At 32.7% G+C, this 25,743-nt stretch overlaps 1 protein-coding gene across 1 annotated transcript in view; it reads left to right on the forward strand.

The window, feature by feature from the left end:
• The first annotated feature begins 623 nt into the window (after positions 1-623).
• The window catches only part of cyr (cypher), a 41,293-nt gene continuing 16,173 nt past the window's right edge, over positions 624-25,743 (forward strand). Inside the window, exons 1-2 of the mRNA XM_068774257.1 lie at positions 624-655; positions 844-941. The gene's annotated coding sequence lies outside the window, so the exon portion shown is untranslated. The remainder of the gene's footprint in view (positions 656-843; positions 942-25,743) is intronic.

Genomic DNA, 25,743 nt, shown 5'->3' on the forward strand with positions numbered 1-25,743 from the left:
ATTGTGTATAACTATTACATTTCATATGACTTAATTCTCAGAAGGCACTTATCTTGTGATTAGTATAAACAATGTAAGAAAACCGGCAAATATTAACAACATCAAAATTCCGAAAAATTAAAATCAACCAATCCGCTTTGGTTTCGCATGGTGGATTTTACAAGCGCCCTTTTGAAGACGAGGTCTGGGACCTAACCGTGAGAAATTATCAATGCTAGCAACAAAAACTTTAGCGTTACAAGTATCATAATGACTCAAATTACTTAACGGGCACTTTTGCATAATAACAATATGTTTTTCTCTTACAAAAATGCTAAAGAGAAATCATTGTTGGGAGAATCGTGTTGAACTATCCATTGTGTAATGTGCTTTGCAGTTCACTAAGCGAGTAACAGCGAACAACGTATTTTAATTACTTTAAGTTATTATTAAATAAATAAATAAATTTATGATTTGTTTATATATTTACACGTACATAACGACATGTAAACATTAATAGATAAATTACGACAATTACGAAGGATACGTCATTATCAATTCAAAATAACTACGAGAGTAGACATAAAGGAATAATAAAAACTAAACAGAGGTTAGTACATTATATCGACATTTTGCAGTGAGTGTTTATGTTTAGTGTGTGTAGAGTATGCGTGTGGTGTGTGTTTGATCAATTATTACAGTAATATATAGTATAAAGTACATATTATATATATATATTTATAAATAGTATATAACTTAGCTTAGTACATAACTTAACTTAGTATATAACTTATTATATATCTAGTATATAACTTAAGAGTGTTTTACAAAAAATGTTTTAGTTATATTTTTATTTTTGCCTAGGACTCGTTTCTATAATTTAGTTCGTAGCCGTACCGGGCGGTACTGAAAGTTCCAGTGATGGGGAAGTCTATACTAAAGATATCTGATGCGGAAATAAGGTGACACTTTCAAATATATTTAGTTTATTTAATTACAATTATTTTATTTATCAATTGTCCTCGAAGAATTTCATATAAAAAGAGATAAGACGACTTATAAAAAGAATGATAATTACTAACAATTTCTTCCATAGACATAAAATACAAGCACCATTATTAACGCGGTAAATACAGGGTAATGGGTTATATATAGTTTTGAATGGTTGAATTTATAGCTCATTTGTGAATATTTGGTAAAAAGCCTTAAAACTATACACCAGTTTTTAATAATCCTGTAAAAAGTGATCACATTAAAACTCTTCTGAAATGCGACACGCCTATTGCGGCATGCCCAACTCTGCAGGGATAGACAGTAAACAATAATTATTTTTAATACGAAGTTAACTGAATTTTACTAATGCTTTTTCTATTTTATGATTACATTAGTTATTATACATATTTATTGCATAGGTTGTATCATACATTGGGCTATAAAATCATAAGGTTTTATGCACACAATCACATTGTTTATTATAATTGCTGGAAGCTGTCTAAATTGGTTCCACTGTGACGATAAAATCAGTCGTAAAATGTACACAAAAAGCGTTGAACGTAGATATAATAACACCGCCCTATAAAAAGAATTTTATAAAAGTAACCAACGTGAAAGGCAACTTCGTTATTCGCGCCATCTTCTCAAGATGAGGTCGAAAGAAAAGATGATGAAAATCTCAAAATATATTTACTTTGTTTTAAAATGGCCATCGAAGTTTTTAATTAGATACGCCTATATATATGCTGGCCTCAAATTTACATTTTTTTTTCTTTCTTAGCACGTCTCGTGTCTCTTAAATAAATGCAAATTCATATTGCATGTCCAGAATAATTTTGTACGGTTTATGAGCAAAGGTGTCAGTTAGCTCATATTTTATTAATTATAAATGATAAATTTCTCATGACTACTAAATGTTGGCTGTATAGTTTTTTGTCTAATTAACGACAATAACTGTTATTGTTACCGGTAAAATTAATGGAATGACCAAAACAGCCGTTATGAGCTATTTACAATGATTTAATATATTTTTAATTATTAATAAAAAAATCTTTTTCTAGCAATTGTTTAAAAAAAAGCCTTTAAGTATATTCTATTATTGATGCGATGCAATGGAATTGTCGAAAAAAATAAATAAAAGAAATTTATTTAAAGCCTAGTTTTCATGCTATATATTATATTTTCGTTAATAATTTTAAACCACAAAACGACTACATGGGAAACACCTTCACACACATAGTTTATCTGTTTATGTTTTTCTATCTATAGATATGACATTTCCACTTATGTATGTGACTCATCATCATATCTATAATGCTTAGCAACTTGAAATGTGGTAAGTATATAACTTTGTAGATAAGACAAGAAATTTTTTTAATAAATTACTCACACAAGAAGTTCGTGAAGCTGGCACGAGACAAAATAAATAGTATAAATAACTAATCTAATACCATAACGTCTAGTAAATATCAAGACAAAATATTTATGACCGCAAATCGTTGTAACAAATCAATAATTCCCATTGTAATCCGGGAGACACGCTTCAGATTCCCGTAGCGTATCTTCTCGTAGCAAAAAGAAAACATTACTGGCGCACCGCTGCATTTCCTAGTAGGAGCGAAATGATGCCGCGAGTGGTATAACGGTGCTCTATTTAGTGGCATGCACGGCGCACCACGCCGAGGCATGCGACCGCGACGACTGATACCATAAAAACGTCACACGCCCGCAAAGCTATGTGAGTCTAATTGAGGGAATCTAATGTTCACCATTCTCGACTCAGGTAAAGAATGACATGGAATCTTCTACGTGGAATGTTTAAATTGTACTCAAACTTTGATCTATGGGATAGTTAGTAATGTGTAAGATTTAAAGGGTTAAATTTATAGCACATTTTCTGTCATTTAGTGTACGCCACACTCTATCTAAAACCAAAATGTTTCGTAAAGAACGTAAAATTTACTGAATAAATACATATTGAAATGAATTATTGTTTATCATCTATTCCTACAGACTTTGAGCTGCCAAAAGTTAAAGGTCAGTCACGTTACAATAGAAAAATTAATTAATGTAACGTACTTTAGTTTGACCACTTTATAAAGGCCAATTAGAAATAGGTGTAAAAACTTTAAAGCTTTTTGCTGAAAACCGAGCTGTACATTCTTATATGTATCAATATGCATGGTTGTATACATTTAATTCAATGACTTTACATTTTACGGGGTTGTTTAGAGTATATTACTAATTTCCCAGATATATCAAATAAAGATATACTTTCGCTTACTATTTTAAACACTACCAAGTTAAAACTCAATTTATAAATATATTCATAAATTGTGCTTTATCTGTACAGTTAATATTTATGTTATATTAAATATAAGCACAACGAATTTAAATATTGGATTTCCACTCTCTTTTATCTCTTGGTGACCTCCTGCTATATTTTTCTTAGGTAAATAAATTCATCCAATGGTTATATGGAAGAAATCGTCATTTCCGAATTGTATTTCCCTTTTTGCTTGTTTTATGTAAATTATTTTCCTATATATTGATGTACATATATTTTTTGTGGTAGTCAAACTTGTATCTCACAAAATTTCTTTGGGTTTAAATATTTTGTATATTATATCCAAAGATTGGATATACGGAATCATGTTAATATAGTGTAATCTTAAGTTGATGATAAAATAAATTGTGGAGATTTCGTCAATGAGTTACTAAATGAATCAATAATATATCTATTTTTGTGATTTGTCGCTTAAAAAAAGTAATGCAATTCCTTATCTCACTCGTACAAGCTAGTCTCCTTATCCGTCTCAATTGCCCATTCGTATCCAGGGATTGTATCGATTTAAATGTGTCTTGTGTTATACGCAAACACGTCAAGTTTAGATTATTATTAGGTTTTAATCATAGCTGGGGTCCAATTTCATTTAATAAAATGTTTAAAAAAATGAACACGGAATCTATAAGTCCATTATCAGGTACCTGATTTTTGATAGTGCGTCCAAAATATTAAAGTTTCTAGAACAATTTTAACTAGATTATATACATAAAAAATAATCGAAACACAATTCTATAAAGTCAACGCTCTAGAAAACAACTTGCGGATTTTTGTCCTGTCATCTTTCTAATGTCAAGAACTACACCGCATGAAGTTTGCTTTATATTCTATGCATTATATTTAAATCATTAGAAAGCGGCCCGAACATATTTTGTTGGTTTTGCAGCTAGTTAATTTAGGACTATGATACACGAACGAAGATATTTTATACTGTATACACAAGTTATGTGCTATGAGCTATTAGAGCAGTGGTATATCAGCGGTACGGACAGCGACAAGCGATCGTAGACTACGTTTTCGATTCTCGGTATACAATATTATATCATTCACATTTTGTACTTTAATTATATAGGACTGCCATTGTTCACAAATAGGTTGCCAGAGAATGAGCAGCAGCTTACTTTGCGTACACCACATTGCGATCGCCAACCCGACTGCGAAGTGTGGCGATTATTATATATCCCTCCATAGATATCTTTGAGACGTTTGGAGCCCTATGCCTTGCAGTGGACGAGTATTGGCTGTAGCGACGATAACGACACAAGCTACGAAGAATAATATCGCTAGCTAACCAGTAAATTACATAAAAATCGGCAAAGTGGCTGTTTAATGATTAAGCCCCGTACCTTCTCTAATAGTAGGTTTCTTTCCTAACTGTAGGTAAAATTACACAGATAACAACTAGCATTGCGTCTATGCGTTCTCAGAATATAAACAGCTTTAAGCAGAGCTTACGAACTCATAGCCGCTATTTCTATCGAACGATTTATGAAGATTATAGTCGGCGAGATGTGGCCTGTTAAGCTGGATGCTTCTTCCACAAGGGCTGCTATAAATGTTCTTGTTATCAGGACATTCCTGTTACTATTATTATTAAAAATGAAAGTTTTATATTTAAGTTGTTTATTTATAGTAATACATGGCGTCTTTCAACTTAAAAGCACAAGGGTTTCAAACGCACTGTGATAAGAAGAGCTTAACATAAACCGAAGGTTTTTTTGTGATCGCTTTCACAAGGTCTTTAATAAAGTAGATCCTTTCTACACGCTTTAAAAACGTGGACCTTATTTCGAAATAATATCTTCAACAATAAGAAGGAACTAGGTTTCAAAAAACCTTTGCTGTACACCCTCCTTGCACGCATTCTCACATTCTTTAGCCATGTGACTAAACTCTTATATAGAACGTTTAGTATTGAAAAGAGACTAAAAGACTCTAGAGAACGCTGTAGTCATGACATCGAGGGACTGTGTCAGAAACCTGTGTAAATGTAAAATGTGTGTGAAGAAATGCGATAGTTAGCGAGTAGTGAAGGCGTAAAGTAAAAATTACATGATGGAATCGGAATGGGTCAATCTTCGAAGAAGAATCTTATAATGCTACCGAAACCGCTGTACCGCGCTTTAGGTAAGCGCGCCGCGAGACGAGAAGAGTATCGACAGTTCCATTTATTCAGTCCGTCGTCAATACCTGTGGCGGCTGCGCTTATGTTATTTATTTTATCCGCAGCAGTTTTGGACACACTATAAAAACTTAGATTATAACAATCGGTCCAATCAAACATTGGCTCTTTCGAACACACTCGAATGTGACTCCGTAACTTATTGACCATCAAGTCAAAGTCCCCTTGGGGTCATGGGTCATGTGCCTAGTCACATTGTATTAGTTTCCAAGGGGGAGCTCATAAGTTGAATATAATTTTAAGTAAGAAATACATTTCACAGAAACTAACCACAATATGACGAAACGTGAATTTCCGTCACGAAAAAAAGGAAATGCTTTCCGTTCTTATGCACAAATGTGCAGTAATTTTGTATACAAATATGAATTTAAATAAAACTAACCATTTCGTTTTGAAATGTTAATTGTCTTAATCTGTGTAATCGAGTTATTGCTGACGCATTATGGGAATTTAGAAAGCATGGTCACCATAATTACAAGAAGAACAATGAAAGTTCAGGTTGATTGCACTTGACTGTGAATAGGGTATGCGAGTGTAGGCCTTGCACTTCCGCGAGCTTTATCACGCAATGCAGGTTCAACGGCCTCTTGAATATCATCACAAAAGTTATGTGCCGTAATGTCTGTGCGGAAATTACAAGTATATACACAATACTGTTACAAAATTTTTATTAGACGTAATATTCTCTGCAACTACTCATTAATCTATTATTTATTCTTAATGATTATCGATAATATGTTTAGAAAGAATTTTCGCAACTTTGAAAACGTAAAATATTTATAAAAAAATATTATAACGTAATAAAAAAAATCCTAATACATGCAAAGTAGTTTCTTTATTCTGTAGATATGCCTAAGAATCTTAACTAATAAATACCAGCGCTTTATTGAAATTTGGTAAATTAATCGTTTTTAATATTTAAAATGATGGCTCACTATAAAATCTATTTTTAGTATCCCTAGCGATAACAATTTTATAACTAGAGTTTATGGGGAAAGAAGCATATTTAGTGTATATATTTACAATCTAAACTCCAAGTGAAATTTTACATCTTGGAAAATAGGGCATCGAGCCACCGAAATGTAATCTGACAATGGCGCATTCGAATATCATACATACAAAATTAGGTAGCGAATTGAATGGCAGTCAAAAATTATTGTCATGTTGCAGTCAAATAAAAAAAATAATAAACTTGAATTAATATCTTCATAATAAACAAAGACTGTAAGTATTCTTCTATTTTATAAACTGCAAGTAATAATGTGATTATATTTTCATTGTAATTGTATATGAAGTCAAATGTTTGACACCTAGGGACAGATATTTTAATTTATCTTAGGCTCCTCGTGTACGGACAGTCTTCGCGACGCTGTCGCATTGTTACTGACGCAAATTAGTGGCATTTCAACGTGCTACAGTTGTGATATCAACGCATTGTTGATCGCGACGGGAAGAGTATAGAGGGAGGGTGGCGCGTGAGTGTAAGTTTTTAGTATTTTAAACGTTGTTACATGATGTTCACCAATATCTTTTTGACTTTCGTTATTCACGCTTCGTCTGCTTACGTAAAAGCAGCACCAAAGACAATGCGACTAATAACGTTGCCTGTACTGAGTCCATCTTGCAAGTGCAACGTTCGTAGGTATTTTTGCGCCGTTACTGAATCGATGCGGACGGGCGACAGCATCGCAATTGCATCGCTATAAAAAGTCGCCGTGGGTGAAGAGCCTTATGATTCCTACAAGAAACTAAAAATAACCGAATCGGTTGAGATTTAAAATTTTTGCGCTTAATACGTTTTGTGATTGATTTCATTACGCTCTCTTACAAATTTCGTGTGTACACTTCCGCTTAAAACAAAATAATAATAATAATAAAAATTTTAACAAGTTGTCAGTTATAGGTTTTCACATGTTGCAAGTATATAATAATATAATTTTAATAACAAAAAAAATTTGCAGTCAAATTAATTAAAAGTTTATTGTAAACATTTCGTTGCTGTCAAGCTATTTCGCAACGAACGAGAGGTTTAGCAAAGCAAAAGTGGTTTACGCCGAATTTTTATCAATATCTGTAAATATTCCAGTTTGTTTACACCACGTATAGTAGCCGGCGATAAATATTGCACATCGACTTGTGTGACGTTTTGTTAGTCGCGACAGAGATTTATCTCCGTGTATTGTAAGAATAAAAAATACATGTGCAAAAAATATCTATTTACATTACAAAATTTCTTTGTAAACAAATAAATACAATGTAATAATTAATAGCCTTGAACTAGACTCGACGAACAAGACTATCCTTATTGAGTTTACTCGTCTGCCCTTGTACAGACTGTGCAAACAGGCAACTCTAGGCGAGTTGCAACAATTCGTATAACCTAGTAAAGGCGTTAAACAATTTCCTAGTTACAAACAAGAGGCGGACAAGCGCCTATGCTAATTCTCGACCGCGTTGAGGTAATGGCGTATCGCTTGACACGACTCTAAAGGCAACGCTTTACCGTTATAGCGGGAATCGACAAAAATACGCCATAGCCTACTAAAAACCTATCAATATTTTAAATTGATTTATTTATGAATTTCTTAATTAAGGATTATGAAATTTAAAATACTACATAGAGCTGTATTTGTTCCATTTGAAATTAAACATACATATTTCTACTTATACCGCCTTGGAGTAGGTCAGTAATATCATTAGTTATGGCTCCCTTCTAATTGTGACAATATAATACTTGCACGGTTTGATAGCAGAACAATAACCTAGAAGGCTTGTTGGAAAAGAAACCTGCCATCTTTAACTTAATTGACAAGTGGTATTGTAAAAACTTAATGAAGAAATTAAATTAATAAACAAGTTTTAGTACGAGTGTAAGTTTTATAAATATTATAAATCCACACGAAGATCGTGTTAATTTCTAATCTTTATAGTTGATAGTATATAGGCTATATAGACACCAGGTTATTAATACTAATGTATTAGTAACCTGGTGCCTCAAAAGACTTCATACTAACAAACATTTAGCCTACCGCAGTGTAATAAAAAAATGAAATGTGTTTAAAAGTGATCAGTTTATTTATTGATTAATTGTTTTAAATAAACAAAGATTACTTACAAAAAATGTTTTTTATTTCGCAACTGCAACAATTTAATAAAAATTGATTCTTTTTTGATAATAATGCTATATAACAAGCTGTTTGATTACGTCCTAATACGCCTTTTTAGTTTAGTTGTTTTATATTATACGGAATTTTTTTGCATGGAGAAAGAAAACTATTATTTATAATATTTTTTCCATTTTTTCTCTCCGTATAAACTTCACATGTCTCAAAGAAAATAAAAAAATGCAAAAATTAGCCGAAGTACGCTGTAAGACTAGAAGTCTTACTTAAATAAATATTTGGATGAAAATATTTTGTTACTGTCATACGAGTACATGACTCTCCTTCATGTCTCGCATCTCTATCTAAAGGTTGTCTGGTAGAGATCGCCTCGAGCGATCAGACTGCCTCTTGTACCTTTATATAAATTGTTTCTTTTGTCTTTTTCTACTTATTGTCTGTGGTGTACAAAAAAGTGTAAACAAAAAACCAAATAAATATATGGTGGAATATTCAGTTTAATTTAGTTTCATTGCGAAGGTGTGAAAAACTGTAGAGATTTATTATAAGTGCATCTTCACATCATTACCTTGGTCTTGGAAATGATTTAACATTGCTATAAAGGTTGCGTACAATTGTAACGGCACATTATAGTAAGTATCCCAGGTGAAGGGCAAACTGTTAGATCTAACTGTAGCACTGATAGGCACGGGTAACAACTGCCGGTACCCTAGGGCAGCATCGGATACCGTTAGCCCACGAAGATCATGGTCGGCACTAATTTGATACCGCTAGGGTTGTACAAAATTAAAAAAAATCTATTACTTTATTAATACTCTCTAAATTTCTCTATATTTGCAATTATATTTCGTAAAACCCTAATATCACATAGTTATCTAGTAGTAGTGAAATCACACCTAATCGAAATCTATTTACTACCCGCCTTTAAGGTAGTAAGAATGACAGACGAAAATTGCACGCAATTAATAGCATTTTAATATATCAAAAATGATAACAATTCAACACGTAACTGCGTATTGTTCGTCACTGCACCTTCGTGTTATAAAAGATTTTGGAAAGCCGTGAGAAAATAAGCCGTCTTGTCATTATAAATTTCTTACTTATAGAAATGTATATTTCCTCAAAATAAAACGAAATTTAAAATCAATTACTGTTGATGTTTTATATAAAAACCCATCTTGCTTCTTTTAGATGTTTTTATGTTTCTTTTTTTAAGTCGCCGAAATAGCCTCGCATTCCTGCCCCTGTGGGATTAGTATTTGATAGACCTGAATAGATTATAACCTTTCTTTCAAATAATGTCGCCTATTGTGTCGAAAGGCACATGGAGAACACCATCCCACCTCTCGTTGTTGACATTTATTTCAATAAATTAAATCTATTTACTTTTAAGTAAATAGACATACCATATTTATGTCTAAAAATATTTTTTTGGATTATGTTTTTATTAAACTTTACTGTAACTTTTAAAATAGTGTCAAAAGTCGGAATGATTTTTAGTATTCTCTGCCAAATAACACAGGAAACCGTAAAAATTTGAGGAACAATATTATTCAAGCTGTTATTGTAAAAAAAACTAGTTTATCGAAATTTCACAATATCAGTCGATGTTTAATATGAATTATGTTGAGCACATTAAATTTCATAAGAGCGGTGAAACTACTTGTGTATAATGTGTTTTATTTTCCACAGAGAACTAATTGTTATAAGATTACTTTAAATAATATGATATTTTTTATAGCCCCTCTTTTCTAATATATATTTGTTTTAATTTTATTTATATTAACTGAGGTTAAATAACATTTAAAAATTATATTAAATACTAGATTTTTTACACTTTATTTAGTTAAGATTTATATTCGCCCTGGTAACAGCCCTACCTAACGTAAGGGTCTCCGAAACCGGTCGACCATATTGTACCGATGTATAAACAGCATTTACTTGTCTTAAACTATTTGTTTGCTGTTGCGTTTTCAAATAGAATTTTAAAAGTATTTGTTCAGTGTTTTCTTCCAATTTTATTTTGTTATATCAAAATGTTAATCATCACGATTATAAATTATAACAACTTAATTGATAATTTATTTTAAAATAAAATATTTAATGTTCAGGGAAAAATATTTGTTATAATAATCCTGTAAAGATTTAATTTTAATTTGATATTGTGTTATTACATAAAGCTGTAAACATTTTAACTAATTTTTCCGATTTTAATTTAGAATATAATTTAAATTTCTCTGATTAAATATTATTTAAAAAGTAAAAAATAATATTAATACACTGTTCTCAGCTTTATTGCCGTGAGATATAGATGAATATTTTCTTATAGTTGCACTGTCTACAATCAGCTAGTACAATCAATAATTAATAGAGAGTGTTTTCTCTCCTAAGTGCTATTTCCCAGAACAACTATCTCATGGTAAGATGTGAGGAATCTTACAAACAATCAAAGCAAAGAATAAAGATGGTACATCTATCTTACAATAGTTGTACATACAAAATTGTGGATACTATACACAGCACGTAAATTATTTCTGGCAAGGATCCATTACCGAAGCCGTGTAGAAGGATGCCACAATTACGATAGTATGTGAAAGCGTGCCGATAAGATAATGTTAAATCATGATTCTGTCGGATGTAGCTTCATGGAATTTTACCTGGTGTGGCTGCCATTATTCTTCCGCTATTTTATATTTCACAAATTTTTATGGTTTAGTATTAAATTAAAAATCAATAAAAACTACGTAAATAAATAACTGAAAAACAAATAAATATTTACAAGACAAAAAATCAGCAGACGGCTTATTATAGAACAATACGCAAGCTAAACAGGAAGTTATATCCGTTCTCTTAGCCGACTTCTCTTAGCCAAATACACTGTCTGCAAAACTATATAAACATCCAAACTCCCTTGCTCGCGCCGTTAACATCAGATGGTCATAGCGTCAGTTTTGGGTTTGGCTCCTGGTGAATCACTGCTCACCAGAACACTAGCTCAGACACACAGAGTCCCCAAATCAACTCTTATATAAGTTAAACAATAGAATAAGAAACATATTCTTGCATAACTTTTTTGAAAAGAAGTCTCAGATTTATAAAACTTTACCGGATTATTATGTCTTTTATTTAAAAAACGTTTCCTTTGTCTGCTTTAAATCCATTTTTAAATCATAATCAGGTTCAGGCTAGTCGGGAACAATTAAAATATTGATATTATTTATTATTATTATATATGTACAGTTTTCCGGAGCGTTAGCCTAAGCAAATCAAGCTCAACAATCTCCCCATTCGAAAGAGTATCAAATGTAACGGCCCACACCAGATCTCGTCATGCTTAATTACGGTAAAGAGGTCCAAGGTTTAAGCACCTTCAAAGTTCTGCCACCTAGTAAACTTGGAAAAGCTTGACCTAATTGCAAAATCAGTGACAAAAAAATAATTTCAACTGAAGAACGTATCTCCAGTTTCACTTAGATATGGTGCACTGCTAGATATAAATCTCTCCTGTTATTTCCAATTGGGGTGACTTTCGATGACCCTTACATAGTTTTCTGTTCATTTTTTCCATGGACATCTTGCGCTGCACTCGCTGGTCTTCTCCAGATTCTTAAGTCTCGGGCGGCAATTTGCTTTGTACACTATGTGACCTAATCTCATGTATTTCGTTGTCTATTCACCTTCCGACAAACTTGACAATGTTGTCTGCTCACCTTCCGATGATTCACAGAGTTGTCTAGGTGGACGTCATATTTTTTGCTTGCCAGCTCGTGATTTCTCTAGAATTTTAAGACCTCAGCGGTCAATTGTTCAGCGCGCTATGTGGCCTGCACAAATAATAAATGTAATTGAAGCTGAATACCGGACAATATTAATAAACGAAATTGAATATGAAATAGAGTTGGTTATGATTACCCAATTAAACTCAATAAAAATACTGTCTTGGCAGAAAATTGCCTTTTATTTTTATGGACAATAATGAAAATTTTAGATTTAATTCCGTCGTGTACATAAAAAAGATTTCGCCTCGCCGCGTTGTATTTTCAACCAGTAGTCACTTCTTTAACGACAGTGACTTGTATTTTTTATGGTGCCGGGCCTAAAGCGTTTCATTTTTATTTTATTGCTTTCTTTCGTTGCGGTTTTTACCATACCTATGTCGTACTCTACATATTTAGGCGACATTTTTAAGTGTGGCTTTATAAGTAAAATAAGTTTACCAGATAACACGATACGAATATTATTATAATTCTAATCATAATTCAAAGGTGCAACCGATCACACGTCATTATTATTTTTATTTTGGCCGTAATACGTCTACTAGTCGACATAGGTTTCCACGTGAATTTCCAGGACTGGTTGAAAGCGGCCAACAACGTTTTACGGCGACCTTGTCAAGGAGGTAATATGTAAGAATACAACGTAGGTCGGGTCAGAATAAAGACAAGATAACAAATTGTTATTTATAATGAAGAAAATAAAGAAATAATATAACAAAATTGTGAGATTGCTAAAATTAAACAAAATTGTAAAAACACAAAATGTGGCAAAATATATAAATATACAAAAGAAATAAATAAAAATATAAAATGAAACTTTACTGTGATATATCAAAAGGGTGTGGCGAAGGAAAAGACGGGAGGTGATAATGGAATGTAAATAAATGGTAAGAGAATGAAAGAAAATGTGAATAATGGTAGAAGTAAATAGAGAATGTAAAGAACGGAAGAAGAGAGAAATAAGAAAAAGCAAAGTCTCTTTCTTCAATATGATAGGGGTGTACAGGAGGCTCCAAAAATGGAATATTAAAATAAAGACTTTGTCAAAGTCATTTGTCTATGTTGTGTGTGGACGTACTTACCTGCCGCTCCATTCGTTAACACACGCAGCGGCAGAGTTTCTGCTATTTTTTCCTCTCTGCACTTTCCTAGGGCGCGGTACAGGTGTTTCGGTAAGACTTCATCACTTAGGAATTCGCTAGAGCTGGGTTAAACGACGGAAACTTAGTTATTAGTTCTTGTTCCGGTATTATGGGCGTGATATTCTAATATGCATATCTTAAATTTTTTATTGTAACCTATGATAAAAAAAATAACGAAATTTAATTGACGATTATTATAAATTATCTTAGTAAACGAAATTTAATGTTATTTGTTGTTAAAATAGATACAGATTATAGTAATATGCCCCATGGGCGATAGCAATTCTGAGAAAATATCATAAAGGACCAATCTTGTCTAACGGGACGCCCGATCTAAATGAAGGCTCTGGTTATTACATCATGTCCCTTGTGTGTTATGTGACAGGCATCGTTGGAAACATCACAGGCTGCCGGCAATACGCTCGTAAATGAACTTTATTGCTTAGTGTTGAAGGCTATTTTTCAAAGTATCTGCAAGAATCAGCGGCAAGTTATTTTGGTATTTAACAAAGGCCGTAACACCGAGTCATCGCTCTTCGACACGGTCACGGTCGCCTAACGGTATTGAGTGCCCTAGATAAAGGGTCCGTCGATCTTTACTCGTACTTTTTTCCCGTAATTGACGTGTTTCTTTCACATCACTTTCCGCTGCTAGTTAATTGAGTTGACATGTTTTTGATTCAAAGCTATACACGACAGCACAATCTTTATTAACTATCATGTATTCGAGGTATTTATAAACAAGTGAAAAGAACAGATGAGATTAGTAGATGTTAGCAATTGTAAAAAGTTTAAAGATGCGTTTACATACGTATTCCTAAAGGTGTTTGCAATAATATGTTTTATTGTATTCTCTTTAGTTAAATTTTCTTTTGCAATTACCGTCGTTATGCGAGCAACGTAACAAGTTACTGATTAAGCAGGAATAAATAAAAAAAAATCAACATAAGCACAGCAGTACACGTCCTGTCGAGTACCTCGTCAAAGCTAGAAAATTATATTAGTTGCGCATTGTATGGTGTTAGCTCTGTACGGTAAAAGCAATATAGCAGCAAAATATTTAAATGACAGATCACTCATGAAATAAGAGCGCTGGCCAGTATTTACCTATCTAGTAGTTAAAAAATGTGCTGTTTAAACATTACAGTGATTTCAGGGCCGCTTAGGTCTAGACGCAATAAATGGTCGATGAAATTTTTCTGAAAGAAACACCCGCTATCATAAATAACTTTTGATTTCAGTATTCCACGTTTCAATTCGTTAATTCAGATGTAAATAATAGTAGGGGATGGAGTTTTATCACTGAGAGTTAAGCGAACTCTATTTAATTTGCAATGATAATCTTTATAATTATATAGATGAAATTAAAACGTTTTAAATTCATATTAATGTTGTAATTTTATATTGCCGCCGATTTATGAAAATAATTGTCCGCGAAACCATCAGTTGAGTTCAATTTTCGAAATTTAAAATAAAATATATTTATTTTCTAAACTGGGTAGTACTATGAAATTTTTGAAATGTGTCGGTACAAATTATATTTGTTGCATCGCATTGTATATATATGTTTTATTTTGATAATGGGTTTTAACTTTGGTCTTGGATAATAACAGTTACAGGAATGGTTTTAGAGTGCGTCACGAAAATAACCAATAACAATTTATAAATAAATGTGGGAACTCCAGTACACATTTCCTAACAACGCGGGAAAGAAGCCGTAAGAAGCGTCTCATTTCTATAATTAAGATAAAAACCCACACTTTTAACGGTCGCTAAAACGAAGGGAACCAGGAAATGGGTAGTAGTATGCGCTGAGGCAATAAACCAGTTTAAGCTAGCAACGTTTAAGTTTGAGAGGAAACCTCTACAATTAATGTAACAATTATTTGATGAGTGTTATGACTTGATGTGCATTTGCTTTATGCATATCTATACAAAATTGTAGTTATTAATAGTTAGTTAATTTTTACGACAGTATTAATAAGATTAATGCATATTTGGCACTCACAAAACCTTGCAACTTATATTGTATATTGCATCCAATTTTGAAATGCTAAAGAAATAAAAGTTTTGGTGCAAACTCTACTTAAACAACCCTTTACATTATGTAAAAGGTTGTTTAATGGTAATATATCTTGGTAATAAATTTATTAATTATTAAAAAAACAAACCCACATATTTAATGTGAAACGATGCCATCTTAGAGAAAATTAATTCGTTTTTAGTTTCTTATAAATTGATCATTTCATGACGTGCACACCTGATCACATTAAATGATTCTATGTTGATAATGATATGAATAAATAATATATTTTCCTTCTTGTTAAGGTCTCATTTTCTTATGAAGGTCGGCAACCATTAGAGCACTTTTAATTTTAGACATCTCGGCTCTGTAGATCGAACGGGTGCTCTTTGCAAACCACTGACCTAAGTTTTTCACCTAGTATATTCGTCTTCTAACAACCTATATGGTAATTAAATATAATCTCTTTGGTAATGTAATTGTTTTTTACTTTATATTAATAACTTTCGAAAAAAGGATTTTAATAGGTAACCGATACTATGAGTATTTTTATTTTTAAAAAATTGTGCGTGGTGTATACTAAGCTTTATAACGCTACACCACGAGTGGCGCATTTTTCACACGATGTATATTTACCTTAATGTAACGCGATGCACACATTTCACGTTTAAACGGTAAGTGGAAAATGAACGCATATCCGGTGTCGACAGTTTTGAGCGCGGACATGAGTACGATTTATATAACATTACTTTAGCATAGAGTCGTGGCGCAGCATTTATAAAAACGTCGAATTGACACGAAGTAGGTAGAATAAGCTCCAATGTTTGCCAAACTTCACCTTTACTAAATTATATGTTATAATCTTTGTAGCACGATATTCAAACCTTACACTTTCTGCCTTAAAATATTATAAACACTTTTTACGCCCTTATTCCTAGTAAGTTTTTTATTTCTACATAAGCGTATATGATACAATATTTTTAACAGTTGATCCATGACAATAATATAAATGTCAATTTAGTTTATTGTTGTGCAGTAATGAATTGTATTTTCTGTTGCGTTAAATTATTTATGTGCAAATTCATATTTGTATATAGTTATAATGACGGATGATGGATATAGAAGATTTTTTTTTGTTTGACGGGCACTGACTGGACTTGGTAGAGTTTGCTATTACACAAATTTTAAAAGGGTACATAGATAATTTAATAATTGGCAGCATTTATGCTTTCTTTGAATATTTTTAATATCAATAATTTACTTCAGAAAATTGAAATACATTTTCGTGTGGCACCGGTAAAAATTAAGCCCCAATGTTTCTCACCTTATTGATATTTAGATTCCTGTATATTATAAATTTTACAAGTTTCTTGTTATGGAATGATGTCATTTTTAATTATAATGAATGATAAAATTAGTTAAAACCTAGAAATGCTGAGAATATTTAAAGAGGCCGATAAACACATACATAATTTTTCGCAATAGACTCAAGAATAATACATAAAGCTTTATATTTAAATTCAAGCAAATTTATGTGATCCAGTTTTGTGCAGTACCCTGCTTTCACGAAACCAAAAGTCATGGTTCTGTAGGTCACAGGCGCAAGGGGTCGGTGCGCGGATATCGTACCAATAGCTCCTGCTCCACATTCCCTCTAAGAAAATTGCTTTAACAATTTGAACCTTATTCCAAAGGCATAAAAGTGCAGTAGTACAGAGACCGTGTCGTTGACTGCAGACGTGCTTGTTACGTGACAGGACTGTAGGCGCACAATTATACTATATAGCGGGACTCGGGACCGTTTCGCGTCGTGAGAACAGATTATACTCTGTTTTGACTGGAAAAGAAAGTTTATAAACATGGCAACCCTATGTTTAGTGTCTAGTAATGTTTCCGTTTGAACTCACTGATTTTGCTTTCTAATATTTCTTTTAACTTTAAATATAACACGTATACAATAAATAAAATATTATAAATAATTTGTATGCTGGCGTTATATATTATATATATATGAGTCAGAAAAATGTTTCGTAGCGTTAACTTAAAGGATGTCTTAAAGCGGGAATTCAATGAGATACGTCATACACAAATGGTCACGTTATTTATCTATTTACACTTTATTATCTACCAAAATAATAATAAAAATTCATATGAAAGGATATGTAAGACAAGAAAATGGTGACTAATGGTAAATAAATAAATATTTTCTCTGTCACATCGTGTCTTCGTTGCCGAGGATCGTTACTCTGTGTCCAGGGATTCCCTGGACACGGAGTAATCATCATCTTTATTATACTGCGCAATATGTTCCTGTCTTTGATGTAGAAGCGACGAGCGGATTTAGTCCGATCAAACGATGGGACCACGACCACTCAGACTCTTTTTATCGATATTTTGAGTCACGATTATTTTTTTATGTTTTCGGTTGCCCTTCCAGGCTTTGTGGACGAAAAATTCCAGTACTGCGGTAGGTTATGCATAACACATTGGCTGTCAATTAATGTATTGTATAACCTATACAAAAGTCAATGGTGTCAAAAATATTAAATAACCTAATGATGACATAGTAAAAAAGCGTTTTCAAAACTCGGATTACCCAGTTTAAAATTGTTTATTACTAACTATCCGTCTCTGCAGACATTGTCATATTTTTCTATTTATTTTAATTTGTATTGCTATTTATTTAATTTGTATTTGTATTGCTAGGTTTTGCTCACAATGTATTTTTTACCTGCATTTACTATGCGAATGACAGTTGGGAGAAAGGTTGGTACTATTTGATACAGATTTTTTTTCTCCCAGCTACGAGCCACGCGATAGCTTATTACTGTATACAATTTTTAAAATTGATATATCATGAATTCTAAATTATATACCATGTTTCATATATTTACGTGAAATTGCTGCTTAAGCGCTACATTCAATTAAATACTATTTTAAAATAATGTGCCCGGCCTGTCGGTCAAAAGATTCCGCAATAGATTCTTTCGTGATGTTAAACATCGGTTTACCAAGGTTTTCGCAAAGTATCACGTGGTTACGTCTTTTGGATATAAATCGGGAATAATATTTGAGTAGATGTGGAAAGGTCTGTATTGTGCAGTCCTCACATGGGCAGGTGTTTTTGTCAAATAACAATGCAGGAACTGCTTGCAGTATTTGTGCTCACTTGATTTTGTTTGAGATAAAATGACGTTTTAATGAGTTTGCTCAGTTTGGTTATATCGAAGGGCCAGAAGATATAAATCTCTTACATTCTAATCAAAAAATAATGAGATATATTTCAATGAGTTTTTTATACAGGGTAATTGGAAATTGGTGTAAGAGCATTAACGTTTCACTCTTTTTAAAAGTTGTTCTCTAATCTATCTAATAAGTTGCTCTCTGGTGTTTAATAAATATAATAATATCTGTGGTAGACTTTAATAAAGGACGACAGAGAATTTTAAGTTTTTATTATATACGTGACATTTAACTTTAAGTTATTGCTTAAATGCCTCGCGTCTGAATGCTGTACATACAAAGAGGACCCAAGGCCTGAGTTAGATAACAATCGGAGGAAAGGCAGCGAGAGTGAAAGTGTTCTGCCCGATTCACATGTGATGTGCGAATCAACTTGCGGGTGGGGATACATTGGTTATTAACTTACATGTAATATTTATTAATTAAATAACTATTACTCATTCTAAATTTATTAATTTTGCCTTCACCTAATGCATTACTATTTACGTGTGTATGATATAATAAAATTATTCTATTATGTATATCTTCTTATTCAAAATAAATATAATTATTTTTATATTGAGAATATTGATGCTGAAATAATGGCGCTGAAAGATTGTATCAGCAGCTATAATAAAATACACATTGTGACGTAATACGAAAATGGCACCAATTCCACTGATTTCGTTTTGACATATTATTAAATATGTTTAGATATAATAGTCTTCCTCCAGTTTAGTTTCAAAAGTGTATCCATGAAGAACTTACCCCGTATTCGCTGAAAAAGTCGGCCAACTAAATCTGATGAACTCAATAAGATGGTATAGCCTTGATTGGTCGGACGAGGCTTAATTTATTTAACTGCTCCTTGCGTCGAATGCCTCACTACTGACCCTTTTTGTAAAATTAAAATATTTCATAGGTATACGTTTAATAGGAGAAAACAAAAAAATTTGACAAGATTTGTCGTGCATAACATTTTGTCGAACGAATTTGTACTAATAAAAGTTTTGATTTTGGAATATTTTAAGTTTCATCCGTAATTAATGCCGATAGTGCGTATCGCAGTAATAGGTATTAACATGATTGGTAATTTTAACTTTACTGTCGTCTTGCTATTGGAAGTGTATCGAAAGTTTATGTCGGTCGGTAGGTTTATGTCGATAGGTTTATGTCGGTAGGTTCATGTCGGTAGGTTTATGTCGGTAGGTTTATGTCGGTAGGTTTATGTCGGTAGGTTTATGTCGGTAGGCTTATGTCGGTAGGTTCATGTCGGTAGGTTTATGTCGGTAGGTTTATGTCCAGCTGTGGACGTCCTATGCCTGGCTCCCGGCGCTAACGTTTTCAGAACTGATAGTAATGTTAGCTGTAGAAATCTTGTCCATAATTCTATAACAGCAACTGATAAATGCGACAGTATTATCAGATATTCCATGAACCATCCGCCTGAGGGATCGAGGGCTTGAAATTTAGTGATCGTAAAGATGTTTATTCCCTGCGTTTTTAGAGTTCTTATACCTCAAATCCCAACGAGCTGTAAAAACCGACAGGGAAATAGTAAAATTTAAAAAAGACAGAGCATTGTCCCTCGCTTCTAACCTTTAAAAAGTTTTTTTTTTTCATTTTCATAAATCTGAAATATTTGTTATGTACTTTAGTCGTAATAATAACGCATGTGTAACATTGTATAAAATATAAAGGATTGACAACCGCAGCCGAGAGATGTAACCCGACACCGCGATAGTTGCACGGCCCGCGTGCATGTGGAAAAACCAGCGTGCGCTGCGTGGATACCTGATAGTGAGAGTGGCTTTATGCGGGCATTGATAAATTATATAATAAGCCATGTTTGCAATAGATCCAATAATTTTGAGTAACTTCTATTTTTTTTACATCGATTTCATCATCATTGTTTCATAATTTAGTTTAGGATGTTCACTGCGAAACATTAAAAACCGGTTTGCCGTGATGGTATCGCCGCATACAATATTCACTTGCATCTCCTCGTGTGGTTGTTATAAAAGTCATCTAAGGAAAAAATGACGATGGGGTGTTGCATTGCAGTATGTAGTTGCGACTGCAATCTTCAGAACATATTTGAAATAAAAAAAAAACTGCGTGCTTGCATTCCATGCATGGGAAGACTTGACACATCCCCTGTATGAGTACATGGATTGTTTGCCTTGAATTGGTCAAGAAATCGCCTGGTATTAAATAGTAATACGCAGTAAAATATCAATTAGAATACAAGAGTACCGATGTAAAAATAAAGCTGTCATATTGGACATGTAAAGTAAGTGCGATATAGATAGTAAGAAAATAAATCAGAATTAAAATTAAATAATTTGTTAAACAAATGCATGAAAACTATAGAATAAAGAATTAGACATATTAAATATATAATAGCAGAACCTTGGAAGGAAGACGAAAGAAGTGAGGCGATGTATAAAAGGAAATTTTGGAAAGTAAAGGAAGATAGTGTAAAGGAAATTAGAAGAAAGAATAAAATACTTTGTTAGTTGAAAGAAAAATGAGTATAGAAATAAAAAAATTGATGTGAAAATAATATTAAGTAAATAAAGACTCTATCTACCCACGGAAGGGGTTGAATGAGAAGAGCCGACAAAAACGCGGCAAAAAAAAACGGTTTATCTAAATAAAATTTCTTTTATTACTTGCGAACGAAATATAATTCAAAGAATTGTTCTCCCGTGTACAAGTACAAGTAAAAAAAATAAATCAATCTTAGAAGACGTGTTTCTTTTTAGAAAAACATAGTCACTGTTTACGAAGAAAATAATAGATAACAGATAATTTTGTACTTAGCTCGCTTTGATATCGCATATCTTAAGATATATTGTGTTACTGAAGCGATATGTTTATATATCAGAGTTATTATGATAATTTATTGATAGAGATATGTGGATATCTGGTAAAATGTATCAAAATACTTTATATTGAAATTAATAAGTTTTAAAAATTTTAATAAAGAACTTTTATTTTTAATTTTATTTTATGGCACATCATTAACGTAGACATATAATATATTGTACAAGAACATTACAGAAAATCTTTAATCTAGCGCATACGTGAATGACATCTTCATTTAAATAAGGTAAAACTAAAAAATATCTTTAATGAAACTATAAGCAAAACAAAAACTAAAACATAAATATAATAATAAAAGCTAGGTAGACAATAGGAATAGCTCAGAGTTTTTTCTGGATGCACAATCCTGCCTTGACTTAGGTCAAGTAGTCTGGGCCAATTCTTAAAGGTATTATATATGTACCTGTTGAATTTTACAGCTTCCCTGGGTTTGATATATCAGAACAGAAACATAGGGTCGTTTTTATAGAACCTCTCTTTCCTATATCTAATTTGTTGATTATACTGTTGAGTATACCTGCCCTCGAGCAGGAACCTTTTTACTGCACGTCTTGCTTCCGCCGTCTCCGATAGAAGTACTCGTTGAGGGCCCTGTGCGCGTACGCACTACCTGAGTCTACAAGCCGGTAATGGAGTTGTAAGGCTCACTGACTTTCCTTACGTCGCCAATAACGCTATAGCTATTTCATCCTCCTCACGCCAGATAAGCTGGTTCTTATATTATCCAAATATAGTGCAGGAGTTGTCACCAGATCCTGAATTACACCCGGCTAGAGGAGTACCCAAGCTGCGTAAGCCTTCCGGTCCCAGCTAGCTTCTCTAACGGTCGCTCCTAACCACGCGATCACTCCTATGCGCCACGTTATTCGATGCCAAGATCAGTGAGGGCGATCACTCACTTCGCGTCGCCGTACGCCCAGGGTCCTCTTTACAGTTGGAATCCCTCAGGAATCTTTACTTGGATTCATCATCGTCATCGTAATTTTAGCTATCCGACATCCAATGCTGCACATAGACATCTCCCATAGATTCAAAGTGGCCTGTATAACAGAACTGAACCAGGTCTCATGACCACATTAATTATATTAATATTGAATAAGTATTGCCGAATATAATGATCACAAATCAAAATGCTATATACCATGCTTGTATAGCGCACATATACTTTTGTATTTTATATGTATTGTATTTCATAACATAACTATTGCACAATGTTAATAAACAATAAAATGATAATCAACCTCCAATATTTGCAATTAACTAGATATATTACTGTATTTACATGGTAGTTTTTCGACCAATTACAGACAATTTATTAACAAAAAAATTAGAAATTAGGCAATGGTTTATTTAATGATACGTAAATAGTGCAACGAACAGAATCACGTTAATAATTAAGGGTAGATATCGTATAAGTAAATCAATTTTAGTATTTTTTTATTTGAATTTATGTTAATAAAATAACACGATGGTCTTATAATACAGTAGTTCGATTTATTTCTATTCATAGTTCATAAACGTTTACACATTGGACAGACCGAAAATGTTTATGGAATAACTTAATGCGTTCTTACTGCCTCATTTACATTTTATTAAGGTCTTTTTCGATTAACTATTAGATCTATTTATTAAATTCTATTTTAGTGACTGTTGGCTTTCCAAGTATTTACAGTTTTATATATTTTTTTCCCAAAATCATGAACTTACACAGAGTAGACGACATTCACCAACTCGTTGGAATAACGCAGTTACAAAAGCATTGAAAACAATCGTGCACCTTAAAACTGAACCGAGAAAAGCCTGGAGAAAGATGGTAGCATAGATATGCATGGCCATGACCGCCGATAATGAGGAAACAAATTATAAGAACTTAAACGAATTATTTAGCTGTAAAACAAGGTTTTTTTTCGGCAACCCTTGTCGATGCAAAAATGCACGAAATTAGTAAAGGAGATGCAGCGTACGGCGAGAATGATGAATGAGCCCAGCGTGTTCAATGCAACGCATTCACGTACCGAATTCAACAAAGACAAGGCGAAAGTGCCATTATGTCGGTTTTCATAATGCCGTGCTTTTTACCGAGAATTCTGTTGCTATGAAAGCCTCTATTGAGATTTTTTAGGTTGCACTGTTGTTGCACAAGATGAAAGAAATTGGAATATTTAAAACCCCATGGGTCGTGCCCTAAGAATTTTTTTTTCTGTATTGTTTCGGTGTAAAAGACGTATACAACACTAGTGTGAAGTTCGATTTAATCTTTTTGTAATGAATGCGTCAGGGACTTACAGAGCACACGTATTACACACAGACACATGGACCTTTGAAATATATTTCTAATTCGAATCTATAAAGAAGAAATAAAAACTGAGAAATATAACATTTTTGCTATTGTAATCGGTACAAAATAAAACATCTCTAAAAATCAAAATTTATTTAATTAAATTTCTGTGTAAACAAATATTTTCGTTGACAAGTTTTTATTTTAATTTTTAAAGTGTCAAGATAAAGAAAACATGTCGTGTATGTCTATAAAACATTTTTTTAACTGTCGATAGATTAATATATTTTTTAATTAATTACTGTAAATAATAATTAATATCAGTGTTTTTTTTTGGTTATTTATGTTTTAACGGATAGACAGAGCCTTTCGATCTTTGACACGCATACGTTCGCCTGTAATATATCAACGTCTCATCGATATATATATATATATATTCTCACTTTCTTAATAAACATTAATCCGAGTTTCCTGATTCTCGTGACATGGAGACGTGTAACACGTTACAAGTGCTAACGGAACCAACGTAACTGTTTAAGACGCTGAGCGTCGCGTACCACTTCGCTGGTTAATGGGTCCACGCCATCGTCCACAGATTTATTGCTGTATATGAGGTTACTGGGCCTGGAGCGATCTCTGGATGTGTTCAGACGACAGTTATAACAAGAATCTATAAATATTATTATGATTATTTATATTATAACGTCTGAAGAATTCATAATTAGTGCATTTTAGACTAGATTACTCCTTATTATTTAAATATAAAGGGCCATTCGCTATAAGTGTAAAAGCTTGAAAAGGGTGGAATGAATAGCTCATTGATGTTAATTAGTGTAGGGTAACGAAATGATAGTTAAAAAATTCGGCTTACAATTAATTTAGATTAATTATTATTTAACATCTGTCAATGCAGACTTTGTACTGCCAGAAGTTATTCGCTTGTTGCATTCCAATTGAAAATTCCAAATAATTAATTAATATATTTCAAAATGATCACTATATACAAGTTGAGTAGTAAAATAGGTAAAAAAGCGTTGAGCTTTTTAGCTTCACCATATATAATTTGGCGACTTCGTTCCCTTGAATTTTGATAGTCTGTAAAATATGCCCATAATTGAAAAATATAATTGATGGATAATACATAAAAACTAGATGCAGGCCGTTTCGAACCGGTTTTTTTGGAAATATGTAGAAGAAGCTTATGTCCAGCAGTGGACTTCCTGCCGCTGAAATCGTGATGATAAAAACTGGATCTGCATATTTAACTTTCATAGTGCAACAACAATATAGAATTTTAAAAAACGCAGAATGTAAACAAGCTTTTTTATAACATTTGATCGTCTAATAATCTCTACGGGTAGTAAGTCTCCCTTTAGAAAGTTTATAAAAAAGGTGACTAAATAAATAAATAAAAGGAACCAGTGCTGATACCAAAATGGATCAATTGTAATCAATTTCAAACTAAAACTTCTGAGGATAACCTTAATGTTGTTTTTTCATTTATTATCCATAAATTAACCACCATTACTGTCATCGTTTTATCAGCCGTAGGACGTCCTCTCGTTGAAGTAGGAAACCCTATAGATTTTCAAGAGGACCAGGTGGAAGCGGCTAGAAGCCTGCGTCTTCCGATGACCTTAACAAGAAGTCACAGAATTTAAAAATACTAAATTTAGATTTTATCCCACGTTTCAAATTATGTGAATTTTGAAAGTTCTAAACTAGGCGCATCAGACAAGTACACAATAGCTGTAATTATGTCTGGAGACTGTTTATCACTTTTTACTTTTGAT

The sequence above is a fragment of the Battus philenor genome, unplaced genomic scaffold (assembly GCF_028537555.1).
Source record: "Battus philenor isolate CCGP_79_NKW_IND1 unplaced genomic scaffold, ilBatPhil1.0.hap1 SCAF_11, whole genome shotgun sequence".
NCBI classification, from domain to species: Eukaryota; Metazoa; Arthropoda; class Insecta; order Lepidoptera; family Papilionidae; genus Battus; species Battus philenor.